The 15,552-nt window shown below is 36.8% G+C and overlaps 1 protein-coding gene across 5 annotated transcripts in view; it reads left to right on the top strand.

The window, feature by feature from the left end:
• map2 (microtubule-associated protein 2) overlaps nucleotides 1-15,552 on the top strand; it is a 116,673-nt gene that overhangs the window by 29,135 nt on the left and 71,986 nt on the right. For all 5 annotated transcript variants that reach the window (XM_081369396.1, XM_081369395.1, XM_081369394.1 and 2 more), the window contains exon 2: nucleotides 8,586-8,658. The gene's annotated coding sequence lies outside the window, so the exon portion shown is untranslated. The remainder of the gene's footprint in view (nucleotides 1-8,585; nucleotides 8,659-15,552) is intronic.

Genomic DNA, 15,552 nt, shown 5'->3' with positions numbered 1-15,552 from the left:
GGACATTCACATAGGTTCATTACATAGATAGGTTAGAACTATCCAACTATCGGTATACCTGTCTGTCTGTCTGTATGTCTGTCGGGCAGTCAATCTATTTATATATCATTTTTATCTGTCGTTCGTTCAGTCGTTCTATCTATCTATCTATCTATCTATCTATCTATCTATCTATCTATCTATCTATCTATCTATCTATCTATCTATCTATCTATCTATCTATCTATCTATCTATCTATCTATCTATCTATCTGTCTATCTGTCTGTCTGTCTGTCTGTCTGTCTGTCTGTCTGTCTGTCTGTCTGGGACATGCTAATTTGTTTGCCTTTATTTGCCTTTTCAGACAGTGATGTGATTTAAAAAAAAATATATATATATATATATCATATAATTAATTCAGCCTGGATAATTCCATTTCTGAGCCTCAATGTTGAATGAAAACTAACTGGATAATCTTTCCAGGGATTTCAGTTGGAATCTATAGTGTTTGACCCATTTTTCCATTTCTGTGATTTGAAATGGCATGGATAACATCGGATTTGGGCACTGTGAGCTCCCTCCCTGAGTTTTCAAGTGCCTTTGACACTACATTTCTAAATTGAGACCTTTTTTCTTTCCAGACACTAAACCACAAGACAAGAATGAGCTTGACAAGACTGATTTTGTCATAAATATGGTAGTTTCAAAAAACACTCTGTTCCATCTCACTTAGCAGCTGTGCGCGGACAACATGATTGTTTTCCAGTTGAAATGCCTAACAGCAAGGGGACATCCAGTAGTCTTATGGGAATAGAAGAATGTTTTTAAGAGGGAGGGAGAGATATCGCAGAGCTGCGGTACATTAGCCGTATAGCCACTAGTACTACTCTGTGTGTAATCATGTTATCCCTCTTAATAGAGTCGAGATATAACCCTGCCGAGAATCACTTGTTTGACAAGTGCTTATAAATGCTTTAGTTACAGTGTGGCTGTGTTTGCAGTCAGTGGTTACTTCACCAGTCAATATAATGTTCAGTGCACTTCAGTTGGCAGAAGTCATGAAATATTAACTCTGGGTTTAATCGTAAGCTGTCCCAGCGGCCTAGGTGCAGTTTTTTTTTTCAGCATAATGTTGATCAAAAAAGTGAGGTACAATTACTTTACTTGCATAAATTGCTGTATGTTCTGTGACCCAATCATATCCAGTTTCATTTGAAATGATCTACAGTAGTTATCTAAATTAAAAACGTATTTACTATTATACTGCAGATATTAACTGATTTATTAATTTTGGTTCTTTGTTTGTTTAATTAATTAATTAATTTAATAAATAAATAAATGAAATGTTTTTGTTTTCAGACTGTCAGTCTTGTGGATTGTTCAGTTTTCTTGCAAGTTACATCGTTTCGTCTTAAAGGAGAACTCCGGTCAATTTTAACATTGAGCTAATTTTTTTGTAAATTTGGAGTGCTGTCAATACAGAGAACAACGACAAAAATCGGTGTTGCCTACACCGTGTTATCCTCTTTTTAAAATTTGCACCCTGTTTGCTTCAATGGGGCAATGTTTAAACCTGCTTTTAGCCTCTTAACATCCTTGATGTGTCATTACAAGTGCACAGCTAATACCTGTATTTTCTTCCTGTTTTCGGTCGAAGTCCATAGTAATCGATTGTCGAGTTCACGCGCGTGATCATAGGTAACTAAACCTATGCGTGTGAACTCGAAAATCGATTACTACGGACTTCGACCGAAAACAGGATGTAAATACAGGTATGTGCGCTGACTGAATAAACATCATTTTTATTAATATCTTTCACATCTACTGCAGTCAGATTCACCCGTGTTCACTCTGAAGGAATCACTCACATTAGCTGTGCACTTGTAATGACACATCAAGGATGTTAAGAGGCTAAAAGCAGGTTTAAAACTTGCCCCATTGAAGTCAACAGGGTGCAAATTTTAAAAAGAGGATAACACGGTGTAGGCAACACCGATTTTTGTCGTTGTTCTCTGTACTGACAGCACTCCAAATTTACAAAAAATTGACCGGAGTTCTCCTTTAATGAGTGAGTCAATGAATCATTCTTTCAAGAGATTTTTTGAAACATACTGATTCATTCAGGAACAAAGTAGTGAGTCATGGGTCATTGCATAATTTTTATTATTATCATTGAAAATCAGTCATTCAGGAGCGAAAAAAAAGTCTTTATGTGTGACTTGATAGTTCATTCAATTAAACAATTAGTTTAAAACACTAAAACTTGTAACTATTTAAAGACTTTTTGTCTTGAAACTATTTTCTTAAACAGACAAAACAATATTGTGTCTAAAATGTAAGTTAGGCTACTCAATATTATCTTCTTGTTTTTGGTAGTGTTGTATAAGTAATATCACACTCGTAGTGCTTTTGGTCCATATGTCAACATGGCTGTGATTCAGCTGACTGATATTCTTTCTGCTTGGCTGCTCTACAGAATCTGCTTTTATCTAAAGCAATTTACAGCAGACTTTATCAGTCGCTCCAGAGTAATCTTAGAGTTTGTCTTGCTCAAGAGTCTTGTTGTGGATTTGTTGTGACTGTCGCTTGTGTTATTTCACGCTGTAGAGTGTCACAATGCGTCACTACTTTTGAAAAACTTTTTTGTGGTTGTAAATCTGTGCTGTCACAAATTTGCTCTGAAGTGCACACTTTGTCCTAGTGTCTCCTGCTGTAAATCAATTAGTCAAAAGAAACCATACAAGGCAGGTGTATGACCAATGACCTGTGGTTGGTGGGTGTGAGAGGTGATTATTTCACACCCTTTTAAGAGATTAAGGTCAATGTTGTTGTCAGTGCTTCTACATGTAAGAGCTTCACAGAATTAGTGTCCAGTTCAGGCACGTCGTGGATCAGATCTGTCCCATACTTTACAGGGATTATATTGGGTGGTCAATGCATTAGAAAAGTTCTAATCCCAGTTGAAGGTGGACCAAAAAGTAGGATCCCTAGTGACCGCACTACATTAACTTTATTTTATATTGTGATATTACATGAGTTAAATCTCAAAATCTATCAAAGTTTGTGATTGTCTGAATGATGATGTTTGTTCCGGTCTTTGTGAATCGCTGTGTTTGAACCAGTCAAGCTCTCGACTTTTAGCCAGCCAGAGCGTTTGCTTTGTGCCTGTGCAGTTATTATGTGATTGTGTGTGGTTAACCTGCATGTATTGATTAAAGGCCTGGCCCAGATGAAAGCCCTGTTATGTTAATTAAGGCCTTGTTTCTTTTTTCGGCTCTGCTCTCAAGAGCTTCAGTGGTGAAACCCCTCAGCCTATCTTGCTTTTTCTCTCTTCATCCATCCACACTTGCTCGAGACCAATTACGGTAGTATGCGTGGAGACTGAATGTAGATGTAGATATGCTTGGGGGAAAACTTGGTGGAATGTCTTGACAAAAGGCTTAATTGGAGTGTGAATACAACCGCTGTATCATTTAGTCCCAAAGTCTATAGAGGCCAAGGTATTCGCAAGTCACTTTACTCATGATCATCGATTGAAAACGCAGAGACTAGGACAAATATGAATGGGTGGGGCCATTCATGAAATTTTATATCTACTAAGGTAACCCTTAGTCAGTAAAACAAATCCAAATATTACAATATTAAAAATGCAATGAAAGCACGTACAATGCCACACTCTAGTCTCCAGTAATTTGCGCATGTAAGTATTAATTTGATTTTTAGCATTTTAATTCAATTCTTGACCGCAAAAAACTATTCACGATTAAAAAAAAACATGTTTCAAGATAGATACATATGCATTGGCAGGATTTGTAATCATTACATCAGGAAAACAAGTGAATTGTTACACCCCTAATGCGCTGATATTTGGTGAAAATTGACGGAATTGTGCAGAAAGAATTTTAGATGTTGCGTTTTTATTATGTTTTAGCCTGGAATGCCAGATGTTTTCTGGAAATGTCTTTTAAAATTTCAAATAAAATGTCACGTAGCCTGTATTCATGAGATAAATCAGAGAAATATTCATGTTTGGAGGTCTAGGCACAGTGCTACAAAGTGCATGCAGTTAAGAAGAGACACCCGAACCTGGATTAAACAGACTGATGTACATGAAAGCACAACATGCTCTGACTCCCGAAAAAGAATTTGTAATTTGTGCTTTAACATTTGAACAACAAACAGGGAAATCTTGTTCTACCTTCAGCTGTCTCACTGTAAGATTAGACAGTGGCATCAAAGACAACATGGTTTCTCACAAGAGAGGTAGAGGAGAGGCCTAAATCGACACTCGATGACAAATAAACCAGCTTTTGTGAGCAGAAGTGTGTGATTTAATGAATAAGTCTGACATGTACGGGTCTCAGGTGGGACGCCTGACAGTTTGCTCGTTTTTGACTGCTTGAGGCTGTGGATTTGGGGGGGTGGGGGGATTAGATCCAGGGTGCAGCTGCTGTTTGCTGGTTTGCTGGATTAGTGGATGTCTCTCCCCCTCATACTCACCCCACAGGAGGCCTAACCTTAGGGCAGCTATAGTCCGCCTCGATGCAGTCTGGAGTAAGTGTGGGCTCAAATAGCCATCAGGCTAATTAGGATTGATCCACCATAGCAGAGGCATGGTTCAGTCTGTATACATGAGCATCTGCTGTGGGGAAACTGTGTTTGGGAAGATTATGACTAGATCCTACTTGGGAAGAGATAGATTTGTTGTTTAATGACTGAGATAGTCCAAGGGAAATATGACTTGATGTTCAACACTTCATGTTTGATTATTGCTGGACAGTTGACACTTTCATAGAAGTTTTATATTTACAAGTCCTTTTAATATGATTTCATATAATGTATTTTTAATATAATTTGTTTGCTTAGAATGCCCTACAATGTCATCCAAGGCAGACAATTAACATTTGAGCTATTTATTTATTTGTTTATTTCATGTTTATTTATTCAAGTAATATTGATTTAAATATATATTTTTTAAATTGTGTATTTAGGTTGGTATTTCTGTATTCAAATAACATTTATTTATTCAAATAATATTTATGTATGTATTTATTTAATTAATATTTATTTATGTGATAATGTTTATTTATTTACTGGTTTTATTTACCCAAATATTTTATCTCATCAAACTCAACCCACTCCCCTCTGCCCACAATTTGTGAGACTCAATTATTGACTGTATTTTATGACAAGTATTGTATGAGTTTGTTGATGTTGCAAGGCATTGCAAATGAGTGCGCTGTTTTCTTATGTTGACAAATTATTATAGCTTTATATTAACCCTTATATTATGTTTGTTAAAATTTGAAAAATCGTACACAGAATCGAAACTAATACAAAGAGTCATTGTGGGAAAATTGTATGTATACGGCAACATAATTTTTTATTTGAATCCTCAAACTGGTGCTGCTTTAGCGCTACATACAATGTCTAGTCAATGACACAGTTCACCAATTTTTTTTTAAATTTTGTCTTCATTTATTACCACTAATTTCATTCCAAACCCATTTGACTTAATTCTGTTAAAAAACAAGAGGTACCGTTTAGTTCTAGATGCACTGTCCCTTTAAGGAGAACAGCTCCACCTCAGTTTCTAATAGGTCTTTGTTGCAAATGATCAATTGGAACTTTTTACGGTTAAAGGCTTTGTTCTTTAGACATGACTAAAATGTAAATTCACGGGGATTTTAAGGTTTATTTACCCAAGTACATAATGTCATCACACTGTCTTTGATGATATTGCAGGGCATTCCAAGTGAATGGATTTTGAAGTGAAGTGAACTACAAATATCCCCTGCTAGGGACCAAATCAGCAGAAAAGACAGTCTAGACTCTAGAGTGCACATGCTTGCTTTGCATGGCCCAGACATATGTGTTTTTAAATTACCAGTGCCCACCCTCATCCTACTCCATGCGGCGCTGGCACGCCACACACGGCTAAACCCATCAGACTCGCTATTTCAGGAAGGCAGACGCCCATGTTACCAAGAAAATGCATGAAAATAAGCGGACCTCAGAGCCTGGGAAGCTATAAGCATGAAATAAGATTTATTCAGCGGTCGGGGGATAATCATCCATAGTGAGGTTTGGGGTGGGGTTTTTAGGAGGGTAAGCGAGTTCTCCAGGCTTGTTTTGTGCCCCTCTGCCTGTCTGTAGTGCCTTCAGAATCCCACATTTGTTGAGATGATGATGATGGGAGAGAGCATGAACTGCCAAAGGGGGGAAATGAATGAAGACAAATCTTTTTCCTGCCCTAATGATGACGGTCAAGCAAAACATCAGCAAATTGAGAGAGAGAGAGAGAGAGAGAGAGAGAGAGAGAGAGAGAGAGAGAGAGAGAGAGAGAGAGAGAGAGAGAGAGAGAGAGAGAGAGAGATGGTCTGAGGAGAACGATAAGAAGCCAATATTTTCAAGGAAAAACTCGAATACGAAAATGAAAATGTTGTCATTATTTTCTCACCCTCATGTATTTCCAAATCTGTGTTGTTATTGTTAACAAAAAGTAAAACTATTAAAAATATTTTTGGTAATTAAAATAAAGCTAAAAATAAAATAAAATATTCATATTAGATGAAAAATTTTAACTTAAAAAACTGAGTGAAATTGAAGTATTAAATAAAAAAATTAAAAAATGACAAGCAAAAATACTAAAACTAAAATTAAACTGAAAATATAAAAAATAAAAGCTAATTTTCAATATTAATAAAAAAAATAATAGTGTATAAATAATACTAAAATAACACTGATCGGTATGCTGTTATTTTTTTCTATGGAACACAGAGGGAGATTTTTTGTTTATGATTCTACTATTTTCCATACAAACACAGTTCATAGTGACCATGTCAAGAAAAAAAGAAAAGAAAAAAGGGACCATATTGGACAATGGTCCATATTACTTGGATTTATATCCCATATCTCATATAAAATAAAGGTATTATTATACCATCCAACTGAATAAAAAGCTGACTTTAAATCAGTGATCATTCTAATCCGATATAGGACTTGTTCATGGTCAGTCCAGTGTAAAGTTGCTCCAATAAAGCCCTCATTCACCTCCACTAGAGTAAAGAACTGCTTGGAGGATTTATTGCATTGGGATGAGTCAGTTAGAAGGGAGTCTTTATCGAGGCCCTATGAACACCAGCTACTGTCAGATTGCCAATCCAAGTTTCCTGTCTGCATTGCTCTGGTATTTCATATGGTCTGTGACAGTTGTGGCCAACCGGAGATCACTTCAAAAAAAAAAAAAAAAAAGTGAAGATGAAATGGATATTAGGTTAGATTTCATTGCTTTGTTAAACTAATATTGATAGTTTAGGAATTCGGTTAGCACATGCTGTCATAAATATTCTTACAGTAGGACTGAGTTGGAACTTCTTAACAGATATTTTATGACTGTAATCTGGCTTTTATCGATTCAAGTACAGTTCCGAAGGTTTTAAGTTTGTTCTTCCCCTAATGGAAATTTGCCATAGTTTTTGCAGTCAGTCAAAGACTTTATATACAGAAATACGGTGCACTCGAATCACTATGAATGGGAGAAAGTGCAACACGCAATGTGGTGGAATAAGTCCCACTTTCTAAAGAAAAGAGCCAATCACCAATTGGTAAAGTCATAGTTTCAAAGATGGCCGCCAGGTGAAATGACTTGTCTTAAAGGGACTTTGAGTCAGTGCTCTGAATATAGAAACAATTTTCACTCTGATATTGCTTGTGAATTTCACAAATAATTACAAAGAATTGGAAAGTAAAACATTAAAAATGTGAAATTTTGAAAGTAGAAAGACTGAATAGTATTTTCTTGTAAAACATGCTCACATAATCTTTGTCTTATTTACGACTTTCAAAAATTTTTTTTTACAATGTGGTATTTGTAAAAAATACCATGTTAACCACTACAAAAACTAAAGAGATCTTCAGGCCATTCAAGTACATAGGACTACATCTTCCCAATGTTTCCAAGATGGCCACCAAGTGGACTGACATGCGTTTTTGGTTTGAAGCTAAGTTCTTCACCAGTTGCGTGAGTTTGGGGCGGGGCTCCGTGTTTTGACTGAACAATAGCAGATTGAGGACCCAGAAAAATGTGCGGTAGGAGTGTTTGGGGAAATCTTTTTAGAAACTACCATTATCATTATCTATAACTGTTACAATATAGAGATACTGCATTGTAGATAGATTTTTTAATTGTATGCAATGTCATTCTTTTCATCTGCTCTCCTTTTATGTAGCCTCAGAGCATCTGAGCTCGTTCTAGAACATTCTGCTCAATCACAGATTTTTTTCTTTTCTTTTTTTTTCTGCTTTTGCTTACATGTTAATTATATTATCATTTCAGCCACACATACACACACTCTCTCTCTTTCTCACTCACACACACACACACACACACACACAGCGCCCTACCCCTCGCTCATACCACTCTCCCACTTGCTGGAAGGTGGCAGTATGAACGGCGCATGCTAAACTCACACATGTGTCTCTGGCCATTGACGAGGAACGTGTATTGTAGCTGCTGAGGTCATGTGACTGATATAAGGGAAACTCTGCGGACACCTTGAGCTCACCTGCCACATTTCTTTCTCCTTTGTTTCTCTCTCTCCAGGTCCATCTGAGGTTCTCCGTCTTTCTCTGTGCTACACGCTAAAGAACAGGATCCTAGCCGCAGATCTCATCAGGTAGGCTCTTTATCCCTTTTTTCTCGCTTTTCTTTCAGTCTCCCTCCTGTTCTCTGCCTCCCTGCTCGCTGTGCTGCAGAGATGCTGCGTCATTGTGTGTAACGCTCTGGCACATAAGGTGAGTGAGAATCTGACAGGCTGATATGGGCAGTACCGGCATTTTCACATTCCTCTATGTTTTTAAATTTCCTCATTTTTTTCAGCTTTTGTCAGCATCTTTCATTATTTTGTGAATGTCTTTGATGATGTATCGCCTGTGCATTTTCCTGCTGTTTTTGAGAATCAGTGTACCTGTTAACTAGCATGCTGGACACATTGAAGCAGATGTGTATTATGTGTTGTCATGTAATTTTGTGTCTGTGTGTTTGCCGGTCGGGATAACATGCTTTTTGGAGTCAGGGTGACGTGATGGTGACTGTCTAGACACCCTCCATTAGCATCACCATAGACTGTCCAGATGCATAACAGTGATGGTGGCAGTGATTTAATGATGGTGTGGGTCCCCAGGGGTGGGTGATGTAGTAACTTAAATACTACATCACAGTATGAGCAATTGTATTTTATAGTATTATACAGTTACCATGATATACAATTACTCATACTGTGATATATCAATATATGCTACATTTATAGCTGAAAATTCAATAAAAAAATATTCATATGCTATGCATCTGTGTGTATATGTATATTATAACTGATTATATATGTGTGTGTGTGTACGTACACAAACACACACACACACACACACACACACACACACACACACACACACACACACACACACACACACACACACACACACACACACATATATATATACTGTATTTTCTTGCTTTTGAATACATTTTGTCAAAATCTCATGATGTAAAAGAAGAAGCGCTTTTATATCATGCACAGGATATTTAAAACAGTATATTTGCTTCAACTAGATGGCAAATACCTGACTAAGACTCTTCTCCGCTCTTTAAATACAAAAAAAAAAAAAAAAACACAAGCCTTTATAGACAAAGTGTTTATTGAGTAAAGAAAATGGTGTACTTACTCAAACACCAGTTCTCTATTTACCTTTGCATTGAAAACAAGTAGAGACTGTGCGCGGAACTTCATTCACAATAGAGGCGATAGAGTTATGAGGTTTGACCGATAGTTTAAGGATCCAGTGGAGTGACAAGGTTTTACCTTTCACAACTTTTTTTAATAGCATTCATTTTTAAAAATGATAGAACAAAAATGACAAAATATAGAGATACGAGGTTTCCGCCCACAATATATTCTTATTTGTAGCATTTCTTTTTATTTCTTTTACACAGCACAACTGACCACCTGTCACGGCACACTAGTGCTGCGGCACAGTGGTTGGGAAATTTACTTTAGTTTTTAATTTACATATAATTTTTTATTGAATGCGTGTGTGTATGCATGTGCATTGTATACAAGGATATATGTATGTATATTTATTTATTTAAAATCTATATAGGGCTGTGTCTTTTGTTGTTTTTTCCTTAGGGGATTCGGTCAGTTATAATTTTCCATGTAGCTTTTTTCTATACTGTAACTGATAATATTCCATTTCAAGAACAGCTTTCAAACCATTGCTCAAGTTGGATGCCAATAATACTTTTATTTCAGAGCTGTTCTCGTGCTGTAGCAGAGGGGAAAATTATCAGTATATAACAATTTAGCTTTATGCGAGAAATAGACTGACATTTAAATATTTCTAGACTAGTATAGCGTGTAAGTTGTATAGACTACATTTATTGTGCTTTTTCTGCCATTGCACATTAAATGCTGTCATGCCACCGAGCAGTATGTGTTGCAGTACACATATTGTAGGGCTGGCTGATCTCAGAATCTCACTAGAGACAGTTTCATCACTGAATAGTTGACAAAAGGAATTCTTGGTTTATATTGTTGTTAAACGCCATCGCCCACTCCTTTCCCAATTCTTTTCTCCCCCTCAGCTGTTGTGGTCATGACAGAAAGCATGTGCCATACGCGACGTGACCTTTTCTCATTCATTTATCTCTGTCCCTCAACACACCGCTGTGTCTGTGCTGAATAAGGTCACGATACAGGTGACTGTAGTCTTCATGCATCATGCCAGAAGGCCATTGACAGTTTCGTCTACTGTCTATCCCTCTCCTGCAGTGCTGTAATGGCAGAAAGCTTGATGCAGGAACCAACTGCTGTCCTCAGTGACACCGACTGCTGCATTGAAGCACAGCCTGGTCTCAAATATAAGAAAAAGCAATTATGGTTATATATGCACAATATTATTATGTACTGTATATTAAAAAAATAATGTACAGTTTATTCGATTATCATTAATCTAATATATGCATAGGTTTATGTGAATGCATAGCACATTAAGTATGTGCTATGCATTCACATAAACCTATGCATATATTAGATTAATGATAATACCATTGATACCATTGATTTTTAAAATATAGATGACCAATAATTTAATCAGTGATATAACTGACAGTGTTTGAATAAAAAAAAAACCTTGGTGCGCAGAGTGCTTAGATATAGAGACACATGTTAGTCGGTTGTAACACATTATTTTCTCTTGCCTGTTGTCATTTGTAAATATAGTAAAAATACAGGTTTTGAGATTGATTAAAGGGGTGTCATAATGCTCCCTTTTTTACAAGATGCAAAATAAGTCTCTGATGTCCCCAGAGTGTGTATGTGAAGTTTTAGCTCAAAATACCCCACAGATTATTTTTTACAGCATGTTAAAATTGTCTCTTTTCGAGGGTGAGCAAAAACGTGTCGTTCGTTTTGTGTGTAAATGCGTTTAAATGCAAATGAGCTGGTGCTCCCGGCACAGAGGGCGGAGCTTCAAAAGCTTGTGTGTGTGTGTGTTAGCAGCTTTGATTACCTTACGCAGACAAGCACTAAAATATCAGAAACTGTTCTGCCTTTTATGTTTAAACTGTTGGACAATGATGGAGAGACTCAAGAAGAAGTGACAACATGTAGAATGCAACAGGACGTTTCTGAAAGGTTAGTTGATGAATTTATGTTGCTGATGTGGAGTTAACTATCTTCAAGTCTTTGAGTAGCATATTGCATTTGTGTTACGTAATGTATTGCGTGTGAAAAGACGCAACAGCTTGAGCAGACTCACAAAACACGAACGTGCTGCACTACAGCAACTCTTCCTCTTCTCAACATGGACTGTGTGTTCCCGGGGGTGGGGTTTATGTAAATTTTAGGGTTAGTGATGGGAGGAATGTCGTGTAGTCCCTACCAGCCGTAGGTTGTAGTCCTTAAAAAATGATTTCTTTAAAAGCAAATAACTTCCTTTGCTTTGAACTTTGCAGATGTTGTTTATGCTCAAACAGCAACATTACACTCTAACTCAGTTGTTCTCAAACTTTTTTGGTCGCGCCCCCCTTTAAACCTTTAAAAAAATCTGGGCCCCCCCTCCCCCAAAAAATAAATTATATATATATGGGCTGTCAATCTTCCTCTATAATAGGCTACTATTCGAATTCCATTCCTTATTGTAAATAATATTCGAATATTAAATGCTCAAATTCATCCTATTATTAATATTTACGACATTACACAGTCTTATGGATCGCAAATGCGTGATATTGATCGGTCTCATATCTTGAGATAAACCGTCAGTTTGTCTGTTATTGCCTTTTGGCGGACAGCTGGTATCAGAACAAGCCCCGTGATGAGGAGAGGCTTGCCTGTTTTAGCGACGGTTAAAAAAAAAAAAAAACGTATACTTTTCTCTCCGTTTTGGCCTTCCGTCCACAATGAGATGGCGTTTTTATTAATGAAAACGCACTCCAAAGTGGATACATTTGAAAACGCCGTTTTCACGTTGTAGTGTGGAATGTGAATCAAATTGTTGATCTCCGTTTCCGTGGAGACATTCCTCTCCGCGATTTTTGACGATACAGCGTGGAAAACGTGTTATGATTCAAAAACTTTGTTTATCAGACGAAACAAAAGCATTTTATATAAGCGGAACGTTTTTTTTACAATGAAATATGTGCAATGATAAACTTACAAGTGATTTAGGAAATTATTGAAGGCCTGCTTTCTCTATTTCTCCTTGAAAAATAAAAAAAATTACAAAATAAAATAAAAACGTGCAATGCAAACAGGAATAGTTTTAATTTGTCATGTCGTTGAATCAACAGTAAGAGAGAATAATAAACCAGAACTTTAACTTTTAATTCATAATTAAAAGTTAATATAGCAGCTTTGGAGAGTGCCTCACGAGCTCAGCGTCTGGTTGGTCTTCTCACCAGAGCGCGCACGTCCGCTGAAGAGTTTTTTTTCTTTGGCGAGCAACTTCTAGGTTGGGCTTGTTCCAACGGTCTGAAGAAGAACGATTCAGTGTAATTGCCGTTCGTTGCCGATTTATAAAAGAAGAGCGCTATCACTACCGCTTTCACGCACTTGAACGCCGTAGTAACGTAACAGCTGTATTTTTTTTTATTTATTTTTTTGCAGATCTCCCGCGCCCCCCCTGCAGTAACCTTTGAGAACCCCGCGCCCCACACTTTGAGACCCACTGCTCTAACTATAGTTAGAAAAGTGAAATCATAGTCAACCACCCCTTTAACTGTTTTTGTTGAGCATTTTCACTTCAGCACAGATATTAGACCTCCAGTCATTCCCAGCTGGATATGAGTCCTGTGAAGAAAGTGTTTTTTTAATGGAAATGTTTGTGCATCATTGTTTGCAGTTTTACTTTTCTTAAAGGAACATTTCAAATGAAGGTTCTCTAATCCAAAAATTCTCTAATAATGTATTCACCCTCTTGTTGTTCCAAACTTGTGTCAATTTCTTTCTTCCATAGAACACAAAAGGTAAAATTTATAATTTTTGTTCTATGAAAGAATGAAATCCATACAGGTTTGGAACGAAATGAGGGTGAGTAAATTATGACAGAATTTTCGTTTCAGGGTGAACATTCCCTTTAAACATGCTCATTACGTAAAGAAAATTTTAAAAGAGCTTCTGTTCTGAAAGATGCCAAATGTTAACTGATGGGTTCATGTTTTTTATGTTGCCGTGACATGACATATGTCAGTTGTGATGTATTTAAACTCTTCTCAGTGCGGTATGGAAGCATGTGAAGAGACAGAATTGTTTACTTGGCAGGCACACAGACTCTTTCATTGGGAGGCACTGCAGCAGGGAAAGCAATGATGTAATGCCCAAAAGGGGGAATTGGTCACCCCCTTCTTCTCTGTCTGGCAGGGGCAGGAAAGACAGACAGACAGAAAGACATACAGACAGACATACAGACAGACAGACAGACAGACAGACAGACAGACAGGACACGGTCCTCAACCTGCTGACAGAGAGAGAGAGAGAGAGAGAGAGAGAGAGAGAGAGAGAGAGAGAGAGAGAGAGAGAGAGAGAGAGAGAGATGCTCTCAGTCTGATACTACAGTCACAGCTTCCGCTCATCTCAGGAACTCCATGAACTCCATATATGATGTCATACCAGGTCCTGCAATGTGATCATGCTTTGTTATTTAGTGCATTCCATGAAATTAGAGCGTGAAAGGTTTCAGAGCATTCCCACACTTATATTCCATACAGGGGTATTAAACCTAAGCTGCTTGTCTTTCATTTTGAGGAGTTGTGACTGGACAGGATGACTTTTTATTTTCTTCTGTAGAAAGTAAAAACATATATATATAAATGAAGACTTCAGATGCAAAAGCCTCTAAGTCCATCTAACGATTTTCTTTAATATTAAAATTTTTGCCAGGCTCCTATGTATAGGTTTCTACCTAAGTACCGACATTTCTGAATGGGCTGAGGCTGGGATTAATGAGAGAAAATCTGTTTTCACTCTCCCTATTCTCCAAATCTGAGCATAATTGATCCAAACTCATCAGTTTTGACAATATTACAGCATTTTGCCTTTTACAGATTATGCAGCATAACAGAAAAGTCAAGATTTGTTGTCAAATTTGTTGTTAATTCCATAAATTTGTTACAAAAGCAGTGCTTTAATGACTAAATTGGGGCTGCTTTAAAAAAATATGAATTTCAGAAACAACCTCTCTGTAAATTTTCTCTCAAACCTCTCTGAAAGTTTCTTATCTCTAATCTCTAATTCTCGTCTCTAATCACAGCTGAACGGTAAAGCATAAATTAAAAATAAATCCTGGTAAACTGTACTTTGTCTGTCCATTTAAAGCAGGTTTAAACAGTCTTTAGTGGGAAATCTGCCTCTTAAAACAACAATCCCACATTCTCTTGATTTATTAACAACTCTACACAGAAATGCTTGTTTTTTATCCCTTGCTTGTTAGCAAATAATTATTCTTTAATAGAAGAAAACTGTCTCCAGCTTTATTACAAAGCCATCATCTGCTATAACAGAGACAACCATTTTAACAATCTCATAAATTAGATATTAGGAAAGCCCATAGCTCAGATAATATTACTATATAATGAAAGATAAATCCAAAATCCATCAACTGATCTTGTCATTTTTATTAGTATCTTTACAAGAGAGTGAAATGTGATGACTGACTCTGGGAAAAATAATACACTGTTTAATACTGTTTAACACTGTTTAATGATATCTTTATTATCACAGGACAAAATTTGAGATGTCTTTTAAGGCAAGTTTAAGAATACAAACTCATCCTTATCATGAATAACTAAGCCATAGTCCTTAAGTAATTAGTTCCCTATTTTCAAGGGTGTCTTTACCAGTGTGGCTCTATAAAAACAAAATCTGTTTTAATTTTAGTCTTCTAATGATAATGTTTTTTTTTTGTTTTTTTGGCGGGACGGCTCACATAAAATGTCCACACTACCTGAAAGATTTCACTAAAAATAGGTGTCCCTAGGAATCACACTCGTCTCTGTGGCCGCCCTAGGCTTTTTGCAC

The sequence above is a fragment of the Scardinius erythrophthalmus genome, assembly GCF_964197995.2.
Source record: "Scardinius erythrophthalmus genome assembly, chromosome: 6".
Classification (NCBI taxonomy): Eukaryota; Metazoa; Chordata; class Actinopteri; order Cypriniformes; family Leuciscidae; genus Scardinius; species Scardinius erythrophthalmus.
This window is presented reverse-complemented; position numbering and strand designations above follow the sequence as displayed.